General features: G+C 47.2%; 1 long non-coding RNA gene across 2 annotated transcripts; it reads right to left on the bottom strand.

Annotated features, from left to right (window-relative positions):
• Positions 1-203: 203 nt before the first annotated feature.
• On the bottom strand, positions 204-1,642 carry LOC129632939 (uncharacterized). 2 transcript variants are annotated; one of them, XR_008704764.1, is made up of 3 exons: positions 1,476-1,642; positions 1,258-1,372; positions 204-876 (listed from the first exon to the last, which is right to left on the bottom strand). It is a non-coding gene; the product is annotated as an uncharacterized LOC129632939 (long non-coding RNA). The 2 variants fall into 2 exon arrangements; XR_008704763.1 differs by having other exon boundaries at positions 1,258-1,385.
• Between the last annotated feature and the right edge of the window lie 6,595 nt (positions 1,643-8,237).

Consider the following 8,237-nt stretch of genomic DNA (forward strand, 5'->3'; position numbering starts at 1 on the left):
ATTATGATACCTAAAATCCCTGCTCAAATCCCAGCTGGCTGATGTTACGGCTCTGCATAGGGGCAGATTATGATACCTAAAATCCCTGCTCAAATCCCAGCGGGCTGATGTTAAGGCTCTGCATAGGGGCAGAGTTGTCATTCAAATGTTAAGCACTTTCCTTTCCCATCTATGAGCTTCTCCAAATGTTGAACTTTGTGCTGACCATTACAAGCTGAGGGCGAGAGAATGAGGGAAGATCCGGTCCCTACTTAGGAAGGCTCTAATGGCTGGTTTGGAAAAATGGGCCACATGCAGATGAGGCAGCCAAATACCCATGTAACACTTGTATACAAGTTACTTCTTATGCAGAGACTGGGAAATAGCTGGGTTGGCTGGTGTGGATTTGAAGCCCCTGTCTGTACACTTAATGTCCAGTTCAGGAGCCCATCACTTGAACAATACAGGAAAAATGGGAAAGGAACCAGAACAATATGGATTGCTTCATGCCGTTCAAATGATAAGAAATTTATTTTCCTAAATCAAAGTAAATCTGTTACACATACCCACTCCTCCGGATGCTGAGGATCCTGAGACCAGTTGTTGGGATTCTGTATCCTCCCCACATAAGAACCCTTGGGCTCATGGGGCAGCAGGGTCTGTCCTCCATCTGTTGGAAGGATGCTGGCTCCCCTTGCATCCTCTCGTCTCCATACCAAACCTGGCCTCAGGGGCCTTCACGGAGAGTCCTCAGTCATGGGGGTCCGTGGCCCTCTCCACAGGCACTGTGCCTCCTGATTCTGCCACCTTGGGGTCCCTGTGTGTGGGTGGGCTCAGGCTTCTGTTCCTCCTGGCATACTGTTTATGCAGAGCCCTTCCAAATCTTGGGAGATGATCCTGGGGTTGGGGTAGACGATCCTGGGTTTTACACTCAAGCTCACAATCCCTATTCCCTTCCTACTGTTAGGCTACCAGCCTAAGCTCACAGTCAGATTCCCTCCCTGGGCCTTCATCTTTGAAGTCTAAGGCCTAAATAAGGCCTAACTATGGGCGATCTCCCAGGCAAATTCTCTGAACTACTCTACATAAAACAAAACAAAACACAGAGAAGGTGTTATCACCTCCCTCCATTACACATAAACAGACACACACACACGCACACATGCTCATACACACATGTACCCACACATATGATGAGTAAGCAAACCAAGTCCTTTGGAAATGATGAGCTGCTCCCCTCTCCCCATGTATTTATTAATATTAAAGGGTTTTACATACCAGCATATTATAGTGACTAAGAGCATCACTGTTTCCATTCATTTCTCAGCTCTGCCATTGTTAGCTGATTAACCTTGGGCAAGTGGCATCACCTCTCTGTTTTCTGATGTGCAGGCTGGGGGTAACAACTATTTACATCACAGGATGTTGAGTTATGGCTACTAAAGCATTTCTTTAGCACAGTGCTTAACAAGCACCCTTAGAGCAGAAGCACCCACCTTGTTCCAGCTCTGCCGAGCTCATCAGAGCCCTCTGCTGAAGTCTATGCAAAAATGGAGGGAGTACTTCTGAGCATCAGGATGTTTTGAAAGAAAACCCATCTATTATGGACCAAATTGTGCCTCACCTCCGAATTCACCTGCTGAGGTCCTAACTTCCAGCACTTGAGAATGTGACTGTATTTGAAGAGAGGGCCTTTAAGGAGGTGATTAAGTTAAAATGAAGCCATGAGGGTGGGCCCTCATCCTATATAATATCCTGATTATGTAGAAGAGATTAGGACAAGCAAGGAGACACCAGGGACATGCAGGAACAGAGGGACATGGTAGAAGAGGGTAGCCATCTGCATGCCAAGGAGAGAGACCTGGAACAGATCATTCCCTCATGGCCCTCAGAGGAACCAACCCTGCCAGCACCTGGATCTTGGACTTCCAGCCTCTAGAACTGGGAGAAAATACATTTCTGTTGTTTAAGCCACCCAGTGTGGGGCATTCTGCTATAGCAGCCCTGGATGACTAAGACACCATCTCAGAGATCAACTCCTGCCAATGTCTCTAAAGCGTATCGTTGCTAGTCCTTGAACCTCACGCAGGAAGGGTGCCCATTGGCTTCAGGAACTGAAAATTGGTCATGCATAAAGTAACATAAATCATTCTTCTGTTTTCATGGATTCACCTCTCACGGCACCCATAGGTTGGACATGTTAAAAGAACACCAAAATAGCAGGTGTGGGCTCAGAAATTCCCAGAAGGCACTAACGAAAGGATTTAGTGCTGCCCACCTCAGGAGGCGAAATAATGCTTCTGGAAATTGAGTCAAAGGTTTGCACATTGGTGAGAATGTGGAACTCTATGGAGAGGCTCTCTTCCTTATCCCATGATTTAAAAAAAAAAAAAAATCATTTAATCACTACATAAGCCCAGAGCCTAGGGCTTTTCAAGGGTCTACAAAATGTTTCAGAATGAAAAACTGATTTCAAGATAATTTCTTATAAAATGGCCAAGTTAAAATAAAAAATAAAATGAAAACAAAGTTAAAAAATGCCTTTCAAAAGGTTTTCAACCACATTTATGTTTAAACTAAGCTGCTGAAACATTTTAATATAGTTGGTATCATGGGAGCGGTACCAGTAAAAGTTAATAGGCCTTTGCATCTGTGAAAGAGTTAAACCAGTTCTGCCTCCTCTCCAACTCAGACCAGGCTTGTCTGGGTTTAGGAGATGAAAGTAACAGGGGGACTGGGTCTGCAGTGTGGGATGAGGGAGAGCGAGAGGCTGAGGCTCCTAGTGAAAGAAAGACATGCCTTAGAGGACGGGGGTCAGGAGTTCAGCCTAAACCAGGGTTCAAACCTGACCCCCCCCAACTTCCTCCCCCCCCCGCCCCCATTTGATTCTGAGTAACTTATTAAACCTATACTATAGAACCTAAACAAAGGTCCGTCTAGTCAAGGCTATGGTTTTTCCTGTGGTCATGTATGGATGTGAGAGTTGGACTGTGAAGAAAGCTGAGCGCCGAAGAATGATGCTTTTGAACTGTGGTGTTGGAGAAGACTCTTGAAAGTCCCTTGGACTGCAAGAAGATCCAACCAGTCCATCCTAAAGGAGATCAGCCCTGGGTGTTCACTGGAAGGACTGATGCTAAAGCTGAAACTCCAATACTTTGGCCACCTGATGTGAAGAGTTGACTCATTGGAAAAGACCCTGATGCTGGGAGGGTTTGGGGGCAGGAAGAGAAGGGGACGACAGAGGATGAGATGGCTGGATGGCATCACCAACTCGATGGACGTGAGTTTGAGTGAACTCTCGGGGGGGTTGGTGATAGACAGGGAGGCCTGGCGTGCTGCAATTCATGGGGTCGCAAAGAGTTGGACACGACAGAGCGACTGAACTGAACTGAACTGAATAGAACCTAAACACTATAGAAACTTAATGTTATCACCAGCACAAAGGGGATAAGAATGCCTACCTTATAAAATTTTCTCGAGAATTAAGTGAGAGAAAGAATGTGAGGTGCTTAGCTGTGGGCCTGGGGAATAGTTAAGTGCTTAACAAACACTATTGTAGCTATTGTCCTTGTAATTGCCTTAAGCAGAGTCTCACAGGGAGGGGTGGGAGGAGTCTTGATTACTAAGGCTTTTTGAAAAACAGCAACTCCAATTTGTTTCTATTTTGGAAGGACTGTTGCTAAAGCTGAAACTCCAGTACTTTGGCCGCCTGATGCGGAAAACTGACTCATTGGAAAAGACCCTGATGCTGGTCAAGATTGGAGGCGGGAGGAGAAGGGGATGACAGAGGATGAGATGGTTGGATGCCATTACCGACTTGATGGACATGAGTTTGAGCAAGCTCCGGGAGTTGGTGATGGACAGGGAGGTCTGGCATGCTGCAGTCCTTGGGGTCACAAAGAGTTGGACATGACTGAGCAACTAAACTGAACTGAATTTTCTTTCTTTACGGTTGCAAACATTGCTTCCTCGGCCTCAAATCTCCTCCCAGTGTCCCCTCCTGGCACATTCCTATTTGATCTTTAAGGCTCAGTGCATACATTATGTCACGTGAGTGTATGTTCCTGGGTTCTTTGTCTCGTCACAACAAAGATTTGGAGCTACGGACATTAAAGCCCTCGGCGCGTCACAGCTCTCGGGTCTTGGACAAACCGTGTTATAGCTCTTAGGCAAATCGGTGTTACAGCTCTATTTTATTTAGAAGATAGAAGAAGAATCCATCCTCGAAGCGTGAGGGCATGCCAACCCAAAGACTCGAAGAGAAGAGAGTGGAGGAACGCGTGGGGGAGGGAGAGAGAGAGTGAGAGAGGGAGAGGGAGAGAAAGAACGCACTCATGCAGGAGAGAAAGAGAGGGAGAAAGTGCTTTGACTCCTCCTTTATATGTTTTTTCCTCCACCTGGGCCTGCCCTATGCAAATTGGGCTTAGCCAGGAGTGCTGTTTGTTCTACCTGAAGTCTTCACTCTGGTCCTCGGACCTTCCTTTGACCTTCCTTTGTTCTATTTTTGCGGGCTTTTCCATATATATCATGGTTAAATAGAGCTGACCATCCATCCCAGCCTCCCGTACTGGAAAAGCCTCCTCCACAGAAAGTGGGAAGGTAAAAACTATATTTTCTAGACTTTTGCAGCCTGGATTGGCTAGAAAGTCTCTATCAGTCAAGTGTGTTCTAAATTTGGAAGTCAGAAGGAAGGCGGAGAATTTACTTCTGCTGCTGTTGATCACTAAGACTTGTGCTCAGCTTGAGCCACAGAGAAAATAGTAAGTGTCTGTTGAACAACTGTTGTCTGTTGTTCCTGTTAGGGGAAGCACACTGATTGAAACCACTCACCCTGGCCCGGCACCGTAGTAACCATTTGCATGAGTTGTTTTACAAAAGGAGGTCCTGGTAAGGAACGTGGAACTAATAAGCCACCACCAACCAGAAGAGTTTGGGAAAGGTCAAAAGGTGACACCATGTGTCCGACCACCTCCCAGAATCCTCGCTGACATCCATCTAGGATGAGCAATGCATGTGCCACCAGGAAGGACTCTGAGTCAGAATGTTTGGTCAGAGACGACCTGGAAACTAATCCCATCACCATAAAACCCGAGACTGCAAACCACGTGGCAGAGCAGTTCTCCTGGGTTCCCTTACCCTCCTGCTCTCCACCCCTGGGCGCCCTTTCCCAATAAAATCTCTTGCTTTGTCAGCACGGGTGTCTCCTCATTTCCGAGTGTTAGACAAGAGCCCCATTTGGGCTCTGGAAAGGGTCTTTCTTCCTGCAACATTCCCACCATTGAGATAAATCAACCTTGCAGAGAGGTTTTGTGACTTGCTGGAACACAGGCCCCTAGTGAGGACTGGGAGGACGTAGGCCCCAACCTGGGGAAGGGAGCCTGGGAGAGCAGGCAGGCAGCGCTACAGAACCCTCTACTCGGGAGCCACTGTGCGAGGCCCCGGGGACTGATGGGTGGTTTCCAAGGATCTTGTGGCCTCAGGCATCTCTTCTGCAGTTCCAGTGCAGCAGGGGAAGAAATTGCCAGCTGGCATCCTGTTGCAGGAAGGGAGACCCCTTCCAGGGCCCGAAACTGGGCTCTCGTTTAACACTCGGAAATGAATTGTCCAAGGAGACACATGTGCTGACAAAGCAAGATATTTTATTGGGAAAGGGCGCCTGGGTGGAGAGCAGTAGGGTAAGGGAACCCAGGAGAACTGCTCTGCCACGTGGCTCGCAGTCTCGGGTTTTATGGTGATGGGATTAGTTTCCAGGCTGTCTTTAGCCAATAATTCCAACTCAGAGTCCTTCCTGGTGGTGCACGCCTTGTCCAGCCAAGATGGATGCCAGAGAGAAGGATTCTGGGAGGTGGTCAGGCATGTGGTATCTCCTTTCGACCTTTCCTGAACTCTTCCAGTTTGTGGTAGCTTATTAGTTCTGTGTTCCTTACCAGGACCTCCTGTCCTAAAACAGCTCAGGCAAATGGTTACTACAGTGCCTGGCAAAGGTGGGCGGTTTCAGTCTATATGCTTCCCCTAACAATCCTAGGAACAGAAACTGCTTTGCAAAGATACTTAAAGTTTGCTGGTGTTGGGGGACCAATTATATTTACTCTTCCAGGAGCAGAAAGACTCAAGACAAAACCCCTGAGAGCTGCAGTCCTCTCACATAGGGCGGTGTTCAGGACCAAACGAACACAAGCTGTTCGTTCACAAACATGCAGCCAGGGAACACTTTGGCAGGTCACTTTTGTTTCAGCAGGGGTTGGAAGGTGTTAGGGAGGTTGAAAGTAGCTTTATAGAGTAAAAAGAGGAAATAGAGAGTTTCTGATAGGTTCTGTTCGAGGTGGGAGTTTGGGAGTGGGAGACTTTCTCACTGGTCTTTGGGTACATGTGGAAGTCCTTCATTGGCTGCAAGGTGGCATGTGAGCAATTTGGAGTCATTTCAAAAGAGTATTTCTTGTTTGGGATGGAAGATATTTTGAATCTGGCCATTTCCTGGAATAAGGGGGTGGTGGGCGGTTGATGGGGTGATTTTTGCTGTCAAACTGTCATCATGGCCCCACTGGGGGAGTAGAGAGGCTGCCATCAAGGTAGTTTCTCAGCAGAGATCCAGAACAGAAGGCCCCTGGCTGGCTTCTCAGCCCAGCTGGTCACTAACTGGATGAGTCATTTCCCCGGACCTGTTTTTTATCTGTACATTGAAGGGCGGGACCACCCAAGAATGTCAAATTGCTGACCCTTGGGCCAAATCCAACCTGATTGAGTTTTCTTTGGCTCAGAAATTATTATTAAGATTTTTACTTTTCATGCCATTAGGAAGGGTGTGCCTTCTCCAGTCCACAGCCCCTCTACTTTCTGCTGTGTTATACCTGCCAAGTTCGGGCCTTCAGGTAACCTGCTGTTCTTGTAGACGTCGGCCCTGTGCTCGCTGACCCAGCTGACCTCCAGTGCCTTCCTGGTGCTGCCTGTCCTGTCTGTGGTTCTACGATTCTCAATGGCACCTTCTCACTTTCGCTGCCTCCTACAGTCATCTCACACCACCGTCTGCAAATATTTGACACTCCTGCTTCTTGAGTCAATTATTCCTTTCAGAAAACTTGAGAGAATGATGTAATTAACTACCTGAGAGAAAATGAACAGAGCAACGAACTATAACTACTGAGACCCACAATGGAGGCTGAAGCCTGGGGCCCCATTTGACCTCTTATGGCTAACAGCAGTCTGATGCTTCCTTGCTTGGAAGGAATCTGTCAGGAGAGGCCCAGTTCACACTGGGAGCCCCAGCCTTCACAGAGCAGGCATAGAGCAGCCTCAGCCAGCCCCCAGGCTCAAGGGCCCGTAGGCCAGCAAGCAACACACCCTACCCCTCCCCACCTAGCGGGCAGGGTCAGAATCAGCACCCCAGAGGGGCAAATCCTTTCCTCATGCACTGTGCCCAGGAGCCAGTGACTCTGTCCCCGATGTGGGGCCTGGACACTGTTGTGTCGTTGGATCCTTGCATCCCAACCTCAAACCACGGACCAGATAAATCAAGTGGAACTGACTTCAAAGCAAACACTGAGCAGAGCCATCTGTGATTCATTCCTAAGCGGGGCCCTTTTCTAGTTATGTAACCAGAGAGATCCAGACAGAAAGACACAGATTGGAAGAACTTTTTTTTTTTAAACACAAAACTTTACAGTATTGGGATAATTATAGCTGTCATAGCATTGATTAATTTAACCTGTCAGTGATTTGAGTCTTTCTCAGAGTGGGTGACCAGCTTTTTGTAATTGCATTCTATCCTCCCACTTCTATCCCTAAGTAAAGGAAACAGCATCCTGAGTTCACAACACTTCCTTCAGAGCACCTGACCCTGGGCACCTTATTGTCAGGATGCTACAAAGGACACATTTCCCTCCAGACATCCTTCTGGGCTCATCACACAGTTGCTGCCCAAGCCACAGTCTTATTAGAGAATACTCCTTGGTCCCCTACCTGAAAGCTGTGTGAAGGTTAAGTTGACCTAGGCTTTTGATGTGAGTCATTCACAAATCACCCAAAATATATGTTGTGGTTTGTAGATAATGGCAAATACTCCAGACTTTAAGAAACTATATTTTCCACACATTTGCAATTTTAAAACATTTTTTTCTAACTAAAATCTATCAATGAAGCAAACCAATGACTATAACAAAAATATATAATAGAGAACAAACTAGCAGTTAGCAGTGGGGAGAAGGGTGGAGGGAGGGGTGGGATAGAGGAAGAGGGTTAAAAGGTAGAAACTACTAGATATA

This window comes from Bubalus kerabau, chromosome 18 (genome assembly GCF_029407905.1).
Source record: "Bubalus kerabau isolate K-KA32 ecotype Philippines breed swamp buffalo chromosome 18, PCC_UOA_SB_1v2, whole genome shotgun sequence".
Taxonomy (NCBI): Eukaryota; Metazoa; Chordata; class Mammalia; order Artiodactyla; family Bovidae; genus Bubalus; species Bubalus kerabau.